The sequence below is a fragment of the Schistocerca cancellata genome, chromosome 2 (genome assembly GCF_023864275.1).
Source record: "Schistocerca cancellata isolate TAMUIC-IGC-003103 chromosome 2, iqSchCanc2.1, whole genome shotgun sequence".
NCBI lineage: Eukaryota > Metazoa > Arthropoda > Insecta > Orthoptera > Acrididae > Schistocerca > Schistocerca cancellata.
This window is the reverse complement of record NC_064627.1, coordinates 534,728,424-534,749,607: the sequence shown is the minus strand read 5'-3', so window position 1 is coordinate 534,749,607 and position 21,184 is coordinate 534,728,424. Positions and strand designations below refer to the sequence as shown.

Sequence of the window (21,184 nt, the reverse complement as noted above, 5' to 3'; positions counted from 1 at the left end):
ATGAATTTCCACTAAAGTCTCAATTTGTGAAATCCAAAGTACTATTTTTATTAAATCATTATGAAACATGACTCTAAATATAAATTTTGAAGTCTCTAGCTCTTTTCTGTTGCGCCAATGATTTTTTTAGAAAAACGTCCAAATTTCGAAAATAGCTGAAGTTATCGAACTGATATTTAACACACATTAATTTAGTATTATTCCTGACATGCTAGAAAAGTTTTAGGTCATTTGCTTGATTTTTAAGGTATTGCGCAACATTTATGACATCAGAGCTAGTTACAGCAGACTGGCTGGCACACAATGGAAACTGATGTGAATTTACTACAGTGTGAGTAGGCTGCTTCCCTACACCATCCTCGTCGAAGAATTTTACGTAAAGCACCCATTTCGGATCACGCCTTCTACATGCGAAACGCCACTCAGTAGTAGCAATGGAACGTGTAGGTGGCAGATAACATCTGTAAGAAATACGAAACTAAACCGACTACCAATTGGAAGGACACAACATTCGATAGCGTACATCTTCCGAATCAAACATCACCTAAAGATTTATAAACGAATCGAGGTTTGGCACCATGGCGGTGTTTGGGAACGGTGGTTTCTCACTCATAGTTAAGTGATTGAGACTTTAGTGGAAATTCATGATTTTCTGGTTTTCGTCTCAAAACTGAAGGAAGCAAGATAGATTAAGTAGGCTGATAAATAAGGCTAGGATGTTTAGATTTAAATAGGTTGGAGGTCCGCTATGACTGTGAAGTGGAACACGTGAGGCAATACTGACCTTACGACTTATCTTGGAAGAAAGATTAAGAAAAGGCAAACCTACGTTTCTAGCATTTATAGACTTAGAGAAAGCTTTTGACAATGTTGACTGGAATATTCTCTTTCAAATTCTGAAGGTGGCAGGGGTAAAATACAGGCAGCGAAAGGCTATTTACAATTTGTACAGAAACCAGATGGCAGTTATAAGAGTCGAGGGGCATGAAAGGGAAGCAGTGGTTGGGAAAGGAGTGAGACAGGGTTGTAGCCTCTCCCCGATGTTATTCAATCTGTATATTGAGCAAGCAGTAAAGGAAACAAAAGAAAAATTCGCAGTAGGTATTAAAATTCATGGAGAAGAAGTAAAAACTTTGAGGTTCGCCGATGACATTGTAATTCTGTCAGAGACAGCAAAGGACTTGGAAGAGCAGTTGAACGGAATGGACAGTGTCTTGAAAGGAGGATATAAGATGAACATCAACAAAAGCAAAACGAGGATAATGGAATGTAGTCAAATTAAGTCGGATGATGCTGAGGGAATTAGATTAGGAAATGAGACACTTAAAGTAGTAAAGGAGTTTTGCTATTTAGGGAGTAAAATAACCGATGATGGTCGAAGTAGAGAGGATATAAAATGTAGACTGGCAATGGCAAGGAAAGCGTTTCTCAAGAAGAGAAATTTGTTAACATCGAGTATAGATTTAGGTGTCAGGAAGTCGTTTCTGAAAGTATTTGTATGGAGTGTAGCCATGTATGGAAGTGAGACATGGACGATAACTAGTTTGGACAAGAACAGAAAAGAAGCTTTCGAAATGTGGTGCTACAGAAGAATGCTGAAGATAAGGTGGGTAGATCACGTAACTAATGAGGAGGTATTGAACAGGATTGGGGAGAAGAGAAGTTTGTGGCACAACTTGACTAGAAGAAGGGATCGGTTGGTAGGACATGTTCTGAGGCATCGAGGGATCACAAATTTAGCATTGGAGGGCAGCGTGGAGGGTAAAAATCGTAGAGGGAGACCAAGAGATCAATACACTAAGCAGATTCAGAAGGATGTAGGTTGCAGTAGGTACTGGGAGATGAAGAAGCTTGCACAGGATAGAGTAGCATGGAGAGCTGCATCAAACCAGTCTCAGGACTGAAGACCACAACAACAAACAGTTAAGTGCTTACTTCTCGCAGTCATTTTAACGTATCGAGCCAATAATACCCCCAACTGTAGAGTTTGCTTTCCGTCCGACCGGCATATACGGACGCGATCTGATAGGGCCTGGCTACATCGCCAACAGCAGGAGCCTCTGGTCTCACAATTCGGCTACGAAGAACGTGGTTTGCTCTTCGAAAGAAACTTGAAAGCAACATCAGCGATGAGGTCAACGAAGGTGACAAATAAATGTTGCGCATCGAGATAATCGCGTCGTTGCAGTAGTTGTTATACTGAATGCACAGGACATTTCTCATTTGCATTAGACAACGCTACACGACGATTCGGTGCTTATTTCTGCAGTAAGTAAGTGGGACGACTACTTTCCTCCGATCGGATACCGACGTGGACGGATGCCATCATTAAATGATTCACGAGTGGGAGCTTGGTCAGCTGCACTGCAGCAGGGCGTTACAGCGTTAACACCAGCCACAGTACGATGCGTTTTGGAATCGACAAACGACTTCTTTCCGTAAGGACTAGCGAGGGACGCAGTTTCCGATGCATCAGACGAGGTGGCCGAGTGGTTAAGGCGTTGGACTGCTAATCCAATGTGCTCTGCACGCGTGGGTTCGAATCCCATCCTCGTCGAAGAACTTTACGTAAAGCACCCATTTCGGATCACGCCTTCTACATGCGAAACGCCACTCAGTACTAGCAATGGAACGTGTAGGTGGCAGATAACATCTGTAAGAAATACGAAACTAAACCGCCTACCAATTGGAAGGACACAACATTCGATAGCGTACGTCTTCCGAATCAAACATCACCTCAAGATTTATAAACGAATCGAGGTTTGGCACCATGGCGGTGTTTGGGAACGGTGGTTTCTCACTCATAGTTAAGTGCTTACTTCTCGCAGTCATTTTAACGTTGTTGTTATTATGCTCTTCAGTCCTGAGACTGGTTTGATGCAGCTCTCCATGCTACTCTATCTTGTGCAAGCTTCTTCATCTCCCAGTACCTACTGCAACCTACATCCTTCTGAATCTGCTTAGTGTATTTATCTCTTGCTCTCCCCCGACGATTTTTACCCTCCTCGCTGCCCTCCAATACTAAATTGGTGATCCCTTGATGCCTCAGAACATGTCCTACCAACCGATCCCTTCTTCTGGTCAAGTTGTGCCACAAACTCCTCTTCTCCCCAATCCTATTCAATACTTCCTCATTAGTTATGTGATCTACCCATCTAATCTTCAGCATTCTTCTGTAGCACCACATTTCGAAAGCTTCTATTCTCTTCTTGTCCAAACTATTTACCGTCCATGTTTCACTTCCATACATGGCTACACTCCATACAAATACTTCCAGAAACGACTTCCTGACACTTAAATCTATACTCGATGTTAACAAATTTCTCTTCTTGAGAAACGCTTTCCTTGCCATTGCCAGTCTACATTTTATATCCTCTCTACTTCGACCATCATCAGTTATTTTGCTCCTCAAATAGCAAAACTCCTTTACTACTGTAAGTGTCTCATTTCCTAATCTAATACCCTCAACATCACCCGATTTAATTCGACTACATTCCATTATCCTCGTTCTGCTTTTGTTGATGTTCATCTTATATCCTCCCTTCAAGACACCATCCATTCCATTCAACTGCTCTTCCAAGTCCTTTGCTGTCTCTGACAGAATTACAATGTCATCGGCGAAACTCAAAGTTTTTATTTCTTCTCCATGTATTTTAATACCTACTCCGAATTTTTCTTTTGTTTCCTTTACTGCTTGCTCAATATACAGATTGAATAACTTCGGGGAGAGGCTACAACGCTGTCTTACTCCCTTCTTAACCACTGCTTCCCTTTCATGTCCCTGCCATCTGGTTTCTGTACAAATTGTAAATAGCCTTTCGCTCCCTGTATTTTACCCCTGCCACCTTTAGAATTTGAAAGAGAGTATTCCAGTCAACACTGTCAAAAGTTTTCTCTAAGTCTACAAATGCTAGAAACGTAGGTTTGCCTTTCCTTAATCTTTCTTCTAAGATAAGTCGTAAGGTCAGTTTTGCCTCACGTGTTCCAACATTTCTACGGAATGCAAACTGATCTTCCCCGAGGTCGGCTTCTACTAGTTTTTCCAATCGTCTGTAAAGAATTCGTGTTAGTATTTTGCAGCTGTGGCTTATTAAACTGATTGTTCGGTAATTTTCACATCTGTCAACACCTGCTTTCTTTGGGATTGGAATTATTATATTCTTCTTGAAGTCTGAAGGTATTTCGCATGTTTCATACATCTTGCTCACCAGGCGGTAGAGTTTTGTCAGGACTGGCTCTCCCAAGGCCGTCAGTAGTTCCAATGGAATGTTGTCTACTCCGGGGGCCTTGTTTCGACCCAGGGCTTTCAGTGCTCTGTCAAACTCTTCACGCAGTATCGTATCTCCCATTTCGTCTTCATCTACATCCTCTTCCATTTCCATAATATTGTCCTCAAGTTCATCGCCCTTGTATAGACCCTCTATATACTCCTTCCACCTTTCTGCTTTCCCTTCTGTGCTTAGAACTGGGTTTCCATCTGAGCTCTTGATGTTCATACAAATGGTTCTCTTATCTCCAAAGGTCTCTTTAATTTTCCTGTAGGCAGTATCTATCTTACCCCTAGTGAGATAAGCCTCTACATCCTTACATTTGTCCTCTAGCCATCCCTGCTTAGCCATTTTGCACTTCCTGTCGATCTCATTTTTGAGACGTTTGTATTCCTTTATGCCTGCTTCACTTACTGCATTTTTATATTTTCTCCTTTCATCAATTAAATTCAATATTTCTTCTGTTACCCAAGGATTTCTACTAGCCCTCGTCTTTTTACCTACTTGATCCTCTGCTGCCTTCACTACTTCATCCCTCAAAGCTACCCATTCTTCTTCTACTGTATTTCTTTCCCCCATTCCTGTCAATTGTTCCCTTATGCTCTCCCTGAAACTCTGTACAACCTCTGGTTCTTTCAGTTTATCCAGGTCCCATCTCCTTAAATTCCCACCTTTTTGCAGTTTCTTCAGTTTTAATCTACAGGTCATAACCAATAGATTGTGGTCAGAGTCCACATCTGCCCCTGGATATGTCTTACAATTTAAAACCTGGTTCCTAAATCTCTGTCTTACCATTATATAATCTATCTTATACCTTTTAGTATCTCCAGGGTTCTTCCATGTATACAACCTTCTATCATGATTCTTAAACCAAGTGTTAGCTATGATTATGTTGTGCTCTGTCAAAATTCTACCAGGCGGCTCCCTCTTTCATTTCTTAGCCCCAATCCATATTCACCTACTACGTTTCCTTCTCTCCCTTTTCCTACACTCGAATTCCAGTCACCCATGACTATTAATTTTTCGTCTCCCTTCACTATCTGAATAATTTCTTCTATTTCATCATACATTTCTTCAATTTCTTCGTCACTGCAGAGCTAGTTGGCATATAAACTTGTACTACTGTAGTAGGTGTGGGCTTCGTATCTATCTTGGCCACAATAATGCGTTCACTATGCTGTTTGTAGTAGCTTACCCGTACTCCTATTTTCCTATTCATTATTAAACCTACTCCTGCATTACCCCTATTTGACTTTGTGTTTATAACCCTGTAGTCACCTGACCAGAAGTCTTGTTCCTCCTGCCACCGAACTTCACTAATTCCCAGTATATCTAACTTTAACCTATCCATTTCCCTTTTTAAATTTTCTAACCTACCTGCCCAATTAAGGGATCTGACATTCCACGCTCCGATCCGTAGAACGCCAGTTTTCTTTCTCCTGATAACGACATCCTCTTGAGTAGTCCCCGCCCGGAGATCCGAATGGGGGACTATTTTACCTCCGGAATATTTTACCCAAGAGGACGCCATCATCATTTAATCATACAGTAAAGCTGCATGCCCTCGGGAAAAATTACGGCCGTAGTTTCCCCTTGCTTTCAGCCGTTCGCAGTACCAGCACAGGAAGGCCGTTTTGGTTGTTGTTACCAGGCCAGATCAATCATCCAGACTGTTGCCCTTGCAACTACTGAAAAGGCTGCTGCCCCTCTTCAGGAACCACACGTTTGTCTGGCCTCTCAACAGATACCCCTCCGTTGTGGTTGTACCTACGGTACGGCTATCTGTATCGCTGAGGCAGGCAAGCCTCCCCACCAACGGCAAGGTCCATGGTTCATGGGGGGGGGGGGTCATTTTAACGTATCGAGCCAATAATACCCCCAACTGTAGCACAACTGTCGCCTTTCGACAGTTTGCTTTCCGTCCGACCGCCAAATACGGAAGCGATCTGATAGGGTCTGGCTCCATCGCCAACAGCAGGAACCTCTGGTCTCACAATTCGGCTACGAAGAACGTGGTTTGCTCTTCGAAAGAAACTTGAAAGCAACATCAGCGATGAGGTCAACGAAGGTGACAAATAAATGTTGCGAATCGAGATAATCGCGTCGTTGCAGTAGTTGTTATACTGAATGCACAGGACATTTTTCATTTGCATTAGACAACGCTACACGACGATTCGGTGCTTATTTCTGCAGTAAGTAAGTGGGCCGACTACTTTCCTCCGATCGGATACCGACGTGGACGGATGCCATCATTAAATGATTCACGAGTGGGAGCTTGGTCAGCTGCACTGCAGCAGGGCGTTACAGCGTTAACACCAGCCACAGTACGATGCGTTTTGGAATCGACAAACGACTTCTTTCCGTAAGGACTAGCGAGGGACGCAGTTTCCGATGCATCAGACGAGGTGGCCGAGTGGTAGTCGTGCTCAGGCACTCGGCCAGTGCACATCGCGCGGTGACGTGCGGTAGCGCGGGCCAGTGTTTACGTCGCGAGCAGTGCTGCGGTGGAGAGCTGAGCAGCGTGTGCGAGCGCTGTTAACGTTTGTTTCTGTACCACTATTGTAAGTAAGATGACGACAATTAACAGAGCGAACAGCGTTCAGTGTGTTTTCGATCGTGCTGCCTTGCGACCGACGGCTTTCGAAATCCACGAGTGGATTTTTGAGGATCTGAAATTGCCGGAAGATATAGTCGACACGTTCCAGTTGGACTTTGTGCAGTACTCGTTATTTATCAAATTTATTTCGAGTGACACTTATGAGAAATTCGTTGAGGAGCATGCTGGTGTGAGACCATTTCGTCATAATGATGGCAGTATTAGTAACGTCCAAATCGTGCCTTCGGGATACGGAGTGAGAACCGTCAGGGTATTTAATGTGCCACCCGAGTGCCCTAATGATCTGATTGCACGTTCTCTGTCACTGTACGGCGCTGTTTTGTCAGTTACCAGTGAAAAATGGTCGAGTGGATATCGCTACCAAGTTAACAGTGGGGTGCGAAGTGTACGTGTAGACTTAAAAAAGCATATACCTTCGTATGTTGCCATTGGCGGCTGTCGTGCACAGGTAACTTACATTGGACAACCCCCTACCTGTTCGATCTGCCATTCAACGGAACATCTGCGGATGACCTGTACACATCGACGTCCATTTCAACTTCCACGGGAACATCTTGCAGACGGTAGTGAAAAGCTTGTTCCGCTATTGAGTGAGGTAGTCGCGGGGACGGTACCACCACCTCGGCAGCCGGAACGTGTTAGCGATGCGGAGGTGCCAGTTCAGGTGGAATGCAGTGCCAAAGACATTCGCGGTAGGACGGACGTCGATCCGGCACCGTCATCCTCACCGGGGCAGTTACCGCTGGATACCAACGATGCGCCAGCCACCTCTGAAACTAAGCCGTCTGAGATACAGGAGCGGGTGCAGATCAGTTTGCCTGAACCACCCCTATCGGTAGAGACTGCAGCAGAAACGAAGAAAGTCCGTCGAAGGAGAAGCAAAGGGAATAGTAGCAAAGAGGAAAAGTCGGATGATTTGAGACCCGTACACGTGTCAGAAAGTGGCAGCGAGTCTGAACCTCAATCTTCTTGCTCCGTGCGCTGCGAGGACACAGCGAGGCAAGAACGCATTCGAGAACAAACAAAACACCTGAAGGCACTACTGAGCGCTGAGAGGGAACAGAGCACTGTAATGGCTAAAAGGAAGAGCGAACAGAGTAGCGAGCAGCTGCAGCAGCGCTCCCGCAGGAACTCGCTGACGTCAGTCGCAGCCCCGCGTGGTGGCCAGGCGGACGCGGCCACGCTGACAGACTCAGCCGGCGGTGGCGGGCAGGGCGGCGCGCGCACCGCGCAGCACCCCGACAGCAATGAGCCTTGGTGGCGGCAGGACGAGGAGATGCAGCAGTAGCTGCTCTCGCGCATGACCATCGCGCTGCGACATTTGCACTCTCTGACCCGTTATTGGTTTTGACATTTCGTTTCGTACTCCAGACGTTCCCAACGAGTTTGATTCAAAGCCATCGAGAAGGACGATCCAACACAGAGCTCATTGTCCTCTGAACCATCATGTGCGATAGCCAAACCTACAACATTACCACACTTAACATCAATAGAATTCAAAGTGCGGTGAAACTCCGTTCGCTAACTGATTTCTTGTATGGTACCAGCGTTGACATTGCCCTCCTACAGGAGGTAGTCACAGTTTTAGAAGTGCCCGGTTACGTTCTCATTGATAACATCAATCTCCAGGATGCTGTAGGCACTGCCATACTTCTGCGCGACGGTATACCATTTACGGATGTGCAGCGGCTGCCTAGTGGTCGTGGCATTTCTCTTAGAGTGAATGGTGTGCAGATTGTTAACGTGTACGCCCCCTCAGGTAGCACTCATAAGAGAGATCGCTCAACATTTTATAAAAACGAGGGTCCCATTCTTCTTAGCGCTTATCGTGCACATCTCATCCTCGGTGGTGACTTCAATTGTGTGCTCAACGATAGAGACCAAACTCCTAACACGAACAGATGTATCGAACTTGAACATTTAATTCATGGCATGCGTCTTCACGATACATGGCAACAACTGCACGGTGAACGGGTAGCGTACACCTACGTAGCCAGTCATTCTGCCAGTCGGCTGGATAGGATCTATGTGTCCGAGGCCCTCCAGCGACACGCTGTGAACTGTGACATAGCTCCTGTCAACATCTCCGACCATTGTGCGTATCAGTGTTACCTTAACCTACACCACCAGCAAATATACCGCGGGAAAGGCTACTGGAAATTGAATGTCAGCCTTCTGCAGGATGCCCAACTTGAAGAGGAGGTGAACATAACGTGGCACCAGCTCCAGCTGCAACGACGTCGTTATGATAGCGCTCTCCAGTGGTGGACTCAGTGTGCTAAGCCTAAATTACGCCTCACCCTCATGAGTTACGCCCGACAAAAAAGCTTTTGGCAGAAACAGACTATTGAGTTTTATTATCGCTGTTTGAGAGAACTGTACAGTCACGCTACCAATCCTTCTCGCGATATCGACATAAAGATAAAACGATATAAAGCGAAAATCACGGCGATACAACGCCAACGAATGCAAGGCATCATCGTGCGAGCCCACGCCAAGGATGTTGCCGCCGAAGAACGGGCCTCTCTGTACCACATCCTGAGAACGACGAAACGGTGTAAAGCCATGTTGATTGAAGCCGTCGTTGATGACGCTGAGAATGCCATCACGAAGCAACGTGAAATCATCTCGCACGTCTACGACTATTATAGTCAACTTTACAAGAAGCAAGCCGTTGATGAAAACTCGTGCGACGATTTTCTTAGGACGTTGAGCTGTCGCTTGTCACAACAGGATAATGAAAGTCTGGAATCTCTTTTCACAGAGGACGAAATCCGACTGGCGGTCCACAGTGCAAAGAAAGGGAAGTCACCAGGACCCGACGGTCTCAGCGCTGAGTTTTACCAGCGTTACTGGAACCTCCTCGGTCCGACATTCCTCGAGATAGCGAATGAACTCTGGCACCTGGAAGTTATACCCAAGGCATTTACGGAAGGTATCATCCTGCCCTTACCGAAAAAAGGGAACAGCAGGAAGGTCGAAAACATGCGACCCATCACACTCCTGAATGCCGATTTCAAAATCATCACCAGATCGATTAAGCTAAGGATGCAAACCGTTATGTACAAGGTTTTGGGGAGTTACCAGTACAGTGCAGTGCAAGGCCGAAGTGCAATTTCAGCAGCCTGCGATTTGAGGGACATCATCTGTTCGTATGCTGTAACCAAAGGACAGGACGCTCTGATCTTTCTAGATTTTGAGAAGGCTTATGACCGTGTACGTCATGACTTCCTCTTTAAAAGCATGAAGAAACTAGGATTTGGACTTCATCTCATAGAATTAATTCGCAAACTTACTACAAACGCCTCCTCACGGATTCTCATTAATGGCCATTTTACAAAAGAAGTTTCCATTGAGCAATCCGTCCGCCAAGGATGTCCTCTGTCAATGATTTTGTACGCCATTGCAGTAGAGCCGCTACTGAACAACTTGGCGCATAGCGGGATCGGACTTAGCGTCGAGTCTGTCACTATCCCATGCATTGCGTATGCTGACGATATATGCGTAACTGTGTCATCATCGCAACAACTTCTGTCAGCAGAAACTCTTTTACAAACATTCACGTTTCTTTCAGGAGCAATACTCAATAGAACTAAAACCACAGCTTTGCAGATCGGTGGCGGTATCGGAGACATATCCCATGTTACCTGATGCAAGGTCAAGGATTCTCACACAACCCTCGGTGTTACTTTTGAGGCCAAACCAGACAAATTCCTGAAGAAGAACTGGTCACACATGCTGAATAAATTACGTGCTGCTTTGATACTTCACTCCGATTGTGACTTGAACATACTACAGAAAGTTAAGACCATCGAGATCGCCATCACGAGCAAGATGACTTATTTGGCGCAAATTCTTCCAATCTCCGACCATCTAGCCAAGAGTATACAACAAGCGTTATGCTGGTTTCTTTTTAGGGGGCACATTTTCAAAGTTCAATTCGATACCTTAACCTTACCTTCGTTCAAAGGTGGCCTTAACTTCATTAAAGTACACAAAAAATGTGTAACCCTGCTTCTAAATCGCATCAGGAAGGAGTTCCGTACTCGGAGGACCAGTATCATCACATACCTCATTCAGCGGTGGAAGCCTCACACCCGTTAATATCGCCGGCATTCCACTTTCTTACCGACATGTGCGACTGTACTACATGGAAATGAGCTACATTCGACACAACATCGTCGATAACGGAAGCCTGACGAACAGGAAGCTTTATGGCCTTCTCACGACAACAAACCACAGGAATCGTCTCGAAGTAAAACATCCACATACACATTGGAGTATAGTATGGCGGAATGTGCACAGCGACGTGTTACCGTCACGCGTCATAGCCGACTGGTATCTAACAGTCAACGATAAAGTAGCAACGAATGAAAAGCTACATAAAATTGGCCTTCATCCAACGCCCAACTGTGACGCATGCGGAAGGGTCGATACGCTTCTTCATAGGTTCACGTGCGGACATGCAGAAGAAATTACTACATTTCTTCGACAACGATTGCCGGTGATAGACAGTACGACGCCCTGTGGTGTAGATCTTTTAGAGATCATTCAGCCACAAAAACTGAGATATCCACGAGCCAAAAACAACGCTGCAACGTGGATCATGGGCCACACAGCATCGTTTATTATGCAGAATAGGCATGCTACTTTCCTCGACTATTATTCTTACATAGAAATTGAACACCTTAAAATGAGACAACATTGTGACTACAGGAGGATATTTGGAAATATGCTGAACATCATAAATAACGGTTAAATGCTTCAAATACAATATTTCGGATCGCAGAGGTTGCCAGTGACCTGTATGTATGAATCCCATTTGCTTCCTGGGACTTTAGTACTTGTCGGAAATTTACGATACTATTCAGATGCTCACTAATGCAGAAGGCATTTTTTCTTTCCCATTTTCTTTTTCACATTTCCCTTCTCTCGCAGAGCAGCGGAGCAACCTTCCTTCAATTATGAAGTGATAATCTTTTGTGCACCATAAAAATTTCTGTTTACTACTTGGCCCAAAAAAAAATATATATATATATAATTAAAAAAAACCACCTCAAGAAGACATTTCATTTCATATATTGCGCTATGGCAGCCTAGCAGTGATATACACTTTGTTCATTCTATTCTTATTACAAATTAGAGCAAATAAATAAATTAAAAAAAAAGACATAAAAAAAATAAAAAATAAAAAAACAAGTGGTTAAGGCGTTGGACTGCTCATCCAATGCGCTCTGCACGCGTGGGTTCGAATCCCATCCTCGTCGAAGAATTTTACGTAAAGCACCCATTTCGGATCACGCCTTCTACATGCGAAACGCCACTCAGTAGTAGCAATGGAACGTGTAGGTGGCAGATAACATCTGTAAGAAATACGAAACTAAACCGCCTACCAATTGGAAGGACACAACATTCGATAGCGTACGTCTTCCGAATCAAACATCACCTCAAGATTTATAAACGAATCGAGGTTTGGCACCATGGCGGTGTTTGGGAACGGTGGTTTCTCACTCATAGTTAAGTGCTTACTTCTCGCAGTCATTTTAACGTATCGAGCCAATATAACCCCCAACAGCGATCTGATAGGGCCTGGCTCCATCGCCAACAGCAGGAGCCTCTGGTCTCACAATTCGGCTACGAAGAACGTGGTTTGCTCTTCGAAAGAAACTTGAAAGCAACATCAGCGATGAGGTCAACGAAGGTGACAAATAAATGTTGCGCATCGAGATAATCGCGTCGTTGCAGTGGTTTGCTCTTCGAAAGAAACTTGAAAGCAACATCAGCGATGAGGTCAACGAAGGTGACAAATAAATGTTGCGCATCGAGATAATCGCGTCGTTGCAGTAGTTGTTATACTGAATGCACAGGACATTTCTCATTTGCATTAGACAACGCTACACGACGATTCGGTGCTTATTTCTGCAGTAAGTAAGAGGGCCGACTACTTTCCTCCGATCGGATACCGACGTGGACGGATGCCATCATTAAATGATTCACGAGTGGGAGCTTGGTCAGCTGCACTGCAGCAGGGCGTTACAGCGTTAACACCAGCCACAGTACGATGCGTTTTGGAATCGACAAACGACTTCTTTCCGTAAGGACGAGCGAGGGACGCAGTTTCCGATGCATCAGACGAGGTGGCCGAGTGGTTAAGGCGTTGGACTGCTAATCCAATGTGCTCTGCACGCGTGGGTTCGAATCCCATCCTCGTCGAAGAATTTTACGTAAAGCACCCATTTCGGATCACGCCTTCTACATGCGAAACGCCACTCACTAGTAGCAATGGAACGTGTAGGTGGCAGATAACATCTGTAAGAAATACGAAACTAAACCGCCTACCAATTGGAAGGACACAACATTCGATAGCGTACGTCTTCCGAATCAAACATCACCTCAAGATTTATAAACGAATCGAGGTTTGGCACCATGGCGGTGTTTGGGAACGGTGGTTTCTCACTCATAGTTAAGTGCTTACTTCTCGCAGACATTTTAACGTATCGATCCAATAATACCCCCAACTGTAGCACAACTGTCGCCTTTCGACAGTTTGCTTTCCGTCCGACCGCCATATACGGAAGCGATCTGATAGGGCCTGGCTCCATCGCCAACAGCAGGAGCCTCTGGTCTCACAATTCGGCTACGAAGAACGTGGTTTGCTCTTCGAAAGAAACTTGAAAGCAACATCAGCGATGAGGTCAACGAAGGTGACAAATAAATGTTGCGCATCGAGATAATCGCGTCGTTGCAGTAGTTGTTATACTGAATGCACAGGACATTTCTCATTTGCATTAGACAACGCTACACGACGATTCGGTGCTTATTTCTGCAGTAAGTAAGAGGGCCGACTACTTTCCTCCGATCGGATACCGACGTGGACGGATGCCATCATTAAATGATTCACGAGTGGGAGCTTGGTCAGCTGCACTGCAGCAGGGCGTTACAGCGTTAACACCAGCCACAGTACGATGCGTTTTGGAATCGACAAACGACTTCTTTCCGTAAGGACTAGCGAGGGACGCAGTTTCCGATGCAGCAGACGAGGTGGCCGAGTGGTTAAGGCGTTGGACTGCTAATCCAATGTGCTCTGCACGCGTGGGTTCGAATCCCATCCTCGTCGAAGAATTTTACGTAAAGCACCCATTTCGGATCACGCCTTCTACATGCGAAACGCCACTCACTAGTAGCAATGGAACGTGTAGGTGGCAGATAACATCTGTAAGAAATACGAAACTAAACCGCCTACCAATTGGAAGGACACAACATTCGATAGCGTACGTCTTCCGAATCAAACATCACCTCAAGATTTATAAACGAATCGAGGTTTGGCACCATGGCGGTGTTTGGGAACGGTGGTTTCTCACTCATAGTTAAGTGCTTACTTCTCGCAGACATTTTAACGTATCGAGCCAATAATACCCCCAACTGTAGGACAGTTTGCTTTCCGTCCGACCGCCATATACGGAAGCGATCTGATAGGGCCTGGCTCCATCGCCAACAGCAGGAGCCTCTGGTCTCACAATTCGGCTACGAAGAACGTGGTTTGCTCTTCGAAAGAAACTTGAAAGCAACATCAGCGATGAGGTCAACGAAGGTGACAAATAAATGTTGCGCATCGAGATAATCGCGTCGTTGCAGTAGTTGTTATACTGAATGCACAGGACATTTCTCATTTGCATTAGACAACGCTACACGACGATTCGGTGCTTATTTCTGCAGTAAGTAAGAGGGCCGACTACTTTCCTCCGATCGGATACCGACGTGGACGGATGCCATCATTAAATGATTCACGAGTGGGAGCTTGGTCAGCTGCACTGCAGCAGGGCGTTACAGCGTTAACACCAGCCACAGTACGATGCGTTTTGGAATCGACAAACGACTTCTTTCCGTAAGGACGAGCGAGGGACGCAGTTTCCGATGCATCAGACGAGGTGGCCGAGTGGTTAAGGCGTTGGACTGCTAATCCAATGTGCTCTGCACGCGTGGGTTCGAATCCCATCCTCGTCGAAGAATTTTACGTAAAGCACCCATTTCGGATCACGCCTTCTACATGCGAAACGCCACTCACTAGTAGCAATGGAACGTGTAGGTGGCAGATAACATCTGTAAGAAATACGAAACTAAACCGCCTACCAATTGGAAGGACACAACATTCGATAGCGTACGTCTTCCGAATCAAACATCACCTCAAGATTTATAAACGAATCGAGGTTTGGCACCATGGCGGTGTTTGGGAACGGTGGTTTCTCACTCATAGTTAAGTGCTTACTTCTCGCAGACATTTTAACGTATCGATCCAATAATACCCCCAACTGTAGCACAACTGTCGCCTTTCGACAGTTTGCTTTCCGTCCGACCGCCATATACGGAAGCGATCTGATAGGGCCTGGCTCCATCGCCAACAGCAGGAGCCTCTGGTCTCACAATTCGGCTACGAAGAACGTGGTTTGCTCTTCGAAAGAAACTTGAAAGCAACATCAGCGATGAGGTCAACGAAGGTGACAAATAAATGTTGCGCATCGAGATAATCGCGTCGTTGCAGTAGTTGTTATACTGAATGCACAGGACATTTCTCATTTGCATTAGACAACGCTACACGACGATTCGGTGCTTATTTCTGCAGTAAGTAAGAGGGCCGACTACTTTCCTCCGATCGGATACCGACGTGGACGGATGCCATCATTAAATGATTCACGAGTGGGAGCTTGGTCAGCTGCACTGCAGCAGGGCGTTACAGCGTTAACACCAGCCACAGTACGATGCGTTTTGGAATCGACAAACGACTTCTTTCCGTAAGGACTAGCGAGGGACGCAGTTTCCGATGCAGCAGACGAGGTGGCCGAGTGGTTAAGGCGTTGGACTGCTAATCCAATGTGCTCTGCACGCGTGGGTTCGAATCCCATCCTCGTCGAAGAATTTTACGTAAAGCACCCATTTCGGATCACGCCTTCTACATGCGAAACGCCACTCACTAGTAGCAATGGAACGTGTAGGTGGCAGATAACATCTGTAAGAAATACGAAACTAAACCGCCTACCAATTGGAAGGACACAACATTCGATAGCGTACGTCTTCCGAATCAAACATCACCTCAAGATTTATAAACGAATCGAGGTTTGGCACCATGGCGGTGTTTGGGAACGGTGGTTTCTCACTCATAGTTAAGTGCTTACTTCTCGCAGACATTTTAACGTATCGAGCCAATAATACCCCCAACTGTAGGACAGTTTGCTTTCCGTCCGACCGCCATATACGGAAGCGATCTGATAGGGCCTGGCTCCATCGCCAACAGCAGGAGCCTCTGGTCTCACAATTCGGCTACGAAGAACGTGGTTTGCTCTTCGAAAGAAACTTGAAAGCAACATCAGCGATGAGGTCAACGAAGGTGACAAATAAATGTTGCGCATCGAGATAATCGCGTCGTTGCAGTAGTTGTTATACTGAATGCACAGGACATTTCTCATTTGCATTAGACAACGCTACACGACGATTCGGTGCTTATTTCTGCAGTAAGTAAGAGGGCCGACTACTTTCCTCCGATCGGATACCGACGTGGACGGATGCCATCATTAAATGATTCACGAGTGGGAGCTTGGTCAGCTGCACTGCAGCAGGGCGTTACAGCGTTAACACCAGCCACAGTACGATGCGTTTTGGAATCGACAAACGACTTCTTTCCGTAAGGACTAGCGAGGGACGCAGTTTCCGATGCAGCAGACGAGGTGGCCGAGTGGTTAAGGCGTTGGACTGCTAATCCAATGTGCTCTGCACGCGTGGGTTCGAATCCCATCCTCGTCGAAGAATTTTACGTAAAGCACCCATTTCGGATCACGCCTTCTACATGCGAAACGCCACTCACTAGTAGCAATGGAACGTGTAGGTGGCAGATAACATCTGTAAGAAATACGAAACTAAACCGCCTACCAATTGGAAGGACACAACATTCGATAGCGTACGTCTTCCGAATCAAACATCACCTCAAGATTTATAAACGAATCGAGGTTTGGCACCATGGCGGTGTTTGGGAACGGTGGTTTCTCACTCATAGTTAAGTGCTTACTTCTCGCAGACATTTTAACGTATCGATCCAATAATACCCCCAACTGTAGCACAACTGTCGCCTTTCGACAGTTTGCTTTCCGTCCGACCGCCATATACGGAAGCGATCTGATAGGGCCTGGCTCCATCGCCAACAGCAGGAGCCTCTGGTCTCACAATTCGGCTACGAAGAACGTGGTTTGCTCTTCGAAAGAAACTTGAAAGCAACATCAGCGATGAGGTCAACGAAGGTGACAAATAAATGTTGCGCATCGAGATAATCGCGTCGTTGCAGTAGTTGTTATACTGAATGCACAGGACATTTCTCATTTGCATTAGACAACGCTACACGACGATTCGGTGCTTATTTCTGCAGTAAGTAAGAGGGCCGACTACTTTCCTCCGATCGGATACCGACGTGGACGGATGCCATCATTAAATGATTCACGAGTGGGAGCTTGGTCAGCTGCACTGCAGCAGGGCGTTACAGCGTTAACACCAGCCACAGTACGATGCGTTTTGGAATCGACAAACGACTTCTTTCCGTAAGGACTAGCGAGGGACGCAGTTTCCGATGCAGCAGACGAGGTGGCCGAGTGGTTAAGGCGTTGGACTGCTAATCCAATGTGCTCTGCACGCGTGGGTTCGAATCCCATCCTCGTCGAAGAATTTTACGTAAAGCACCCATTTCGGATCACGCCTTCTACATGCGAAACGCCACTCACTAGTAGCAATGGAACGTGTAGGTGGCAGATAACATCTGTAAGAAATACGAAACTAAACCGCCTACCAATTGGAAGGACACAACATTCGATAGCGTACGTCTTCCGAATCAAACATCACCTCAAGATTTATAAACGAATCGAGGTTTGGCACCATGGCGGTGTTTGGGAACGGTGGTTTCTCGCTCATAGTTAAGTGCTTACTTCTCGCAGACATTTTAACGTATCGAGCCAATAAAACCCCCAACTGTAGGACAGTTTGCTTTCCGTCCGACCGCCATATACGGAAGCGATCTGATAGGGCCTGGCTCCATCGCCAACAGCAGGAGCCTCTGGTCTCACAATTCGGCTACGAAGAACGTGGTTTGCTCTTCGAAAGAAACTTGAAAGCAACATCAGCGATGAGGTCAACGAAGGTGACAAATAAATGTTGCGCATCGAGATAATCGCGTCGTTGCAGTAGTTGTTATACTGAATGCACAGGACATTTCTCATTTGCATTAGACAACGCTACACGACGATTCGGTGCTTATTTCTGCAGTAAGTAAGAGGGCCGACTACTTTCCTCCGATCGGATACCGACGTGGACGGATGCCATCATTAAATGATTCACGAGTGGGAGCTTGGTCAGCTGCACTGCAGCAGGGCGTTACAGCGTTAACACCAGCCACAGTACGATGCGTTTTGGAATCGACAAACGACTTCTTTCCGTAAGGACTAGCGAGGGACGCAGTTTCCGATGCAGCAGACGAGGTGGCCGAGTGGTTAAGGCGTTGGACTGCTAATCCAATGTGCTCTGCACGCGTGGGTTCGAATCCCATCCTCGTCGAAGAATTTTACGTAAAGCACCCATTTCGGATCACGCCTTCTACATGCGAAACGCCACTCACTAGTAGCAATGGAACGTGTAGGTGGCAGATAACATCTGTAAGAAATACGAAACTAAACCGCCTACCAATTGGAAGGACACAACATTCGATAGCGTACGTCTTCCGAATCAAACATCACCTCAAGATTTATAAACGAATCGAGGTTTGGCACCATGGCGGTGTTTGGGAACGGTGGTTTCTCGCTCATAGTTAAGTGCTTACTTCTCGCAGACATTTTAACGTATCGAGCCAATAAAACCCCCAACTGTAGGACAGTTTGCTTTCCGTCCGACCGCCATATACGGAAGCGATCTGATAGGGCCTGGCTCCATCGCCAACAGCAGGAGCCTCTGGTCTCACAATTCGGCTACGAAGAACGTGGTTTGCTCTTCGAAAGAAACTTGAAAGCAACATCAGCGATGAGGTCAACGAAGGTGACAAATAAATGTTGCGCATCGAGATAATCGCGTCGTTGCAGTAGTTGTTATACTGAATGCACAGGACATTTCTCATTTGCATTAGACAACGCTACACGACGATTCGGTGCTTATTTCTGCAGTAAGTAAGAGGGCCGACTACTTTCCTCCGATCGGATACCGACGTGGACGGATGCCATCATTAAATGATTCACGAGTGGGAGCTTGGTCAGCTGCACTGCAGCAGGGCGTTACAGCGTTAACACCAGCCACAGTACGATGCGTTTTGGAATCGACAAACGACTTCTTTCCGTAAGGACTAGCGAGGGACGCAGTTTCCGATGCAGCAGACGAGGTGGCCGAGTGGTTAAGGCGTTGGACTGCTAATCCAATGTGCTCTGCACGCGTGGGTTCGAATCCCATCCTCGTCGAAGAATTTTACGTAAAGCACCCATTTCGGATCACGCCTTCTACATGCGAAACGCCACTCACTAGTAGCAATGGAACGTGTAGGTGGCAGATAACATCTGTAAGAAATACGAAACTAAACCGCCTACCAATTGGAAGGACACAACATTCGATAGCGTACGTCTTCCGAATCAAACATCACCTCAAGATTTATAAACGAATCGAGGTTTGGCACCATGGCGGTGTTTGGGAACGGTGGTTTCTCACTCATAGTTAAGTGCTTACTTCTCGCAGACATTTTAACGTATCGAGCCAATAATACCCCCAACTGTAGGACAGTTTGCTTTCCGTCCGACCGCCATATACGGAAGCGATCTGATAGGGCCTGGCTCCATCGCCAACAGCAGGAGCCTCTGGTCTCACAATTCGGCTACGAAGAACGTGGTTTGCTCTTCGAAAGAAACTTGAAAGCAACATCAGCGATGAGGTCAACGAAGGTGACAAATAAATGTTGCGCATCGAGATAATCGCGTCGTTGCAGTAGTTGTTATACTGAATGCACAGGACATTTCTCATTTGCATTAGACAACGCTACACGACGATTCGGTGCTTATTTCTGCAGTAAGTAAGAGGGCCGACTACTTTCCTCCGATCGGATACCGACGTGGACGGATGCCATCATTAAATGATTCACGAGTGGGAGCTTGGTCAGCTGCACTGCAGCAGGGCGTTAGAGCGTTAACACCAGCCACAGTACGATGCGTTTTGGAATCGACAAACGACTTCTTTCCGTAAGGACTAGCGAGGGACGCAGTTTCCGATGCAGCAGACGAGGTGGCCGAGTGGTTAAGGCGTTGGACTGCTAATCCAATGTGCTCTGCACGCGTGGGTTCGAATCCCATCCTCGTCGAAGAATTTTACGTAAAGCGCCCATTTCGGATCACGCCTTCTACATGCGAAACGCCACTCACTAGTAGCAATGGAACGTGTAGGTGGCAGATAACATCTGTAAGAAATACGAAACTAAACCGCCTACCAATTGGAAGGACACAACATTCGATAGCGTACGTCTTCCGAATCAAACATCACCTCAAGATTTATAAACGAATCGAGGTTTGGCACCATGGCGGTGTTTGGGAACGGTGGTTTCTCACTCATAGTTAAGTGCTTACTTCTCGCAGACATTTTAACGTATCGAGCCAATAATACCCCCAACTGTAGCACAACTGTCGCCTTTCGACAGTTTGCTTTCCATCCGACCGCCATATACGGAAGCGATCTGATAGGGCCTGGCTCCATCGCCAACAGCAGGAGCCTCTGGTCTCACAATTCGGCTACGAAGAACGTGGTTTGCTCTTCGGAAGAAACTTGAAAGCAACATCAGCGATGAGGTCAACGAAGGTGACAAATAAATGTTGCGCATCGAGATAATCGCGTCGTTGCAGTAGTTGTTATACTGAATGCACAGGACATTTCTCATTTGCATTAGACAACGCTACACGACGATTCGGTGCTTATTTCTGCAGTAAGTAAGAGGGCCGACTACTTTCCTCCGATCGGATACCGACGTGGACGGATGCCATCATTAAATGATTCACGAGTGGGAGCTTGGTCAGCTGCACTGCAGCAGGGCGTTACAGCGTTAACACCAGCCACAGTACGATGCGTTTTGGAATCGACAAACGACTTCTTTCCGTAAGGACTAGCGAGGGACGCAGTTTCCGATGCAGCAGACGAGGTGGCCGAGTGGTTAAGGCGTTGGACTGCTAATCCAATGTGCTCTGCACGCGTGGGTTCGAATCCCATCCTCGTCGAAGAATTTTACGTAAAGCACCCATTTCGGATCACG

At 46.3% G+C, this 21,184-nt stretch overlaps 11 non-coding genes across 11 annotated transcripts; all 11 read left to right on the top strand.

Moving 5' to 3' along the window:
- The first annotated feature begins 2,475 nt into the window (after positions 1-2,475).
- Trnas-gcu (transfer RNA serine (anticodon GCU)) lies at positions 2,476-2,557 on the top strand. The gene has a single exon. It is a non-coding gene; the product is annotated as a tRNA-Ser (tRNA).
- Positions 2,558-13,016: 10,459 nt separating this feature from the next.
- Positions 13,017-13,098, top strand: Trnas-gcu (transfer RNA serine (anticodon GCU)). The gene has a single exon. It is a non-coding gene; the product is annotated as a tRNA-Ser (tRNA).
- An 822-nt stretch (positions 13,099-13,920) lies between these two features.
- Positions 13,921-14,002, top strand: Trnas-gcu (transfer RNA serine (anticodon GCU)). The gene has a single exon. It is a non-coding gene; the product is annotated as a tRNA-Ser (tRNA).
- Positions 14,003-14,807: 805 nt separating this feature from the next.
- On the top strand, positions 14,808-14,889 carry Trnas-gcu (transfer RNA serine (anticodon GCU)). Its single transcript has one exon. It is a non-coding gene; the product is annotated as a tRNA-Ser (tRNA).
- Positions 14,890-15,711: 822 nt separating this feature from the next.
- Trnas-gcu (transfer RNA serine (anticodon GCU)) lies at positions 15,712-15,793 on the top strand. The gene has a single exon. It is a non-coding gene; the product is annotated as a tRNA-Ser (tRNA).
- Positions 15,794-16,598: 805 nt separating this feature from the next.
- On the top strand, positions 16,599-16,680 carry Trnas-gcu (transfer RNA serine (anticodon GCU)). Its single transcript has one exon. It is a non-coding gene; the product is annotated as a tRNA-Ser (tRNA).
- An 822-nt stretch (positions 16,681-17,502) lies between these two features.
- Positions 17,503-17,584, top strand: Trnas-gcu (transfer RNA serine (anticodon GCU)). The gene has a single exon. It is a non-coding gene; the product is annotated as a tRNA-Ser (tRNA).
- An 805-nt stretch (positions 17,585-18,389) lies between these two features.
- Trnas-gcu (transfer RNA serine (anticodon GCU)) lies at positions 18,390-18,471 on the top strand. Its single transcript has one exon. It is a non-coding gene; the product is annotated as a tRNA-Ser (tRNA).
- Positions 18,472-19,276: 805 nt separating this feature from the next.
- Trnas-gcu (transfer RNA serine (anticodon GCU)) lies at positions 19,277-19,358 on the top strand. The gene has a single exon. It is a non-coding gene; the product is annotated as a tRNA-Ser (tRNA).
- Positions 19,359-20,163: 805 nt separating this feature from the next.
- On the top strand, positions 20,164-20,245 carry Trnas-gcu (transfer RNA serine (anticodon GCU)). Its single transcript has one exon. It is a non-coding gene; the product is annotated as a tRNA-Ser (tRNA).
- Positions 20,246-21,067: 822 nt separating this feature from the next.
- Positions 21,068-21,149, top strand: Trnas-gcu (transfer RNA serine (anticodon GCU)). Its single transcript has one exon. It is a non-coding gene; the product is annotated as a tRNA-Ser (tRNA).
- Positions 21,150-21,184: the final 35 nt, after the last annotated feature.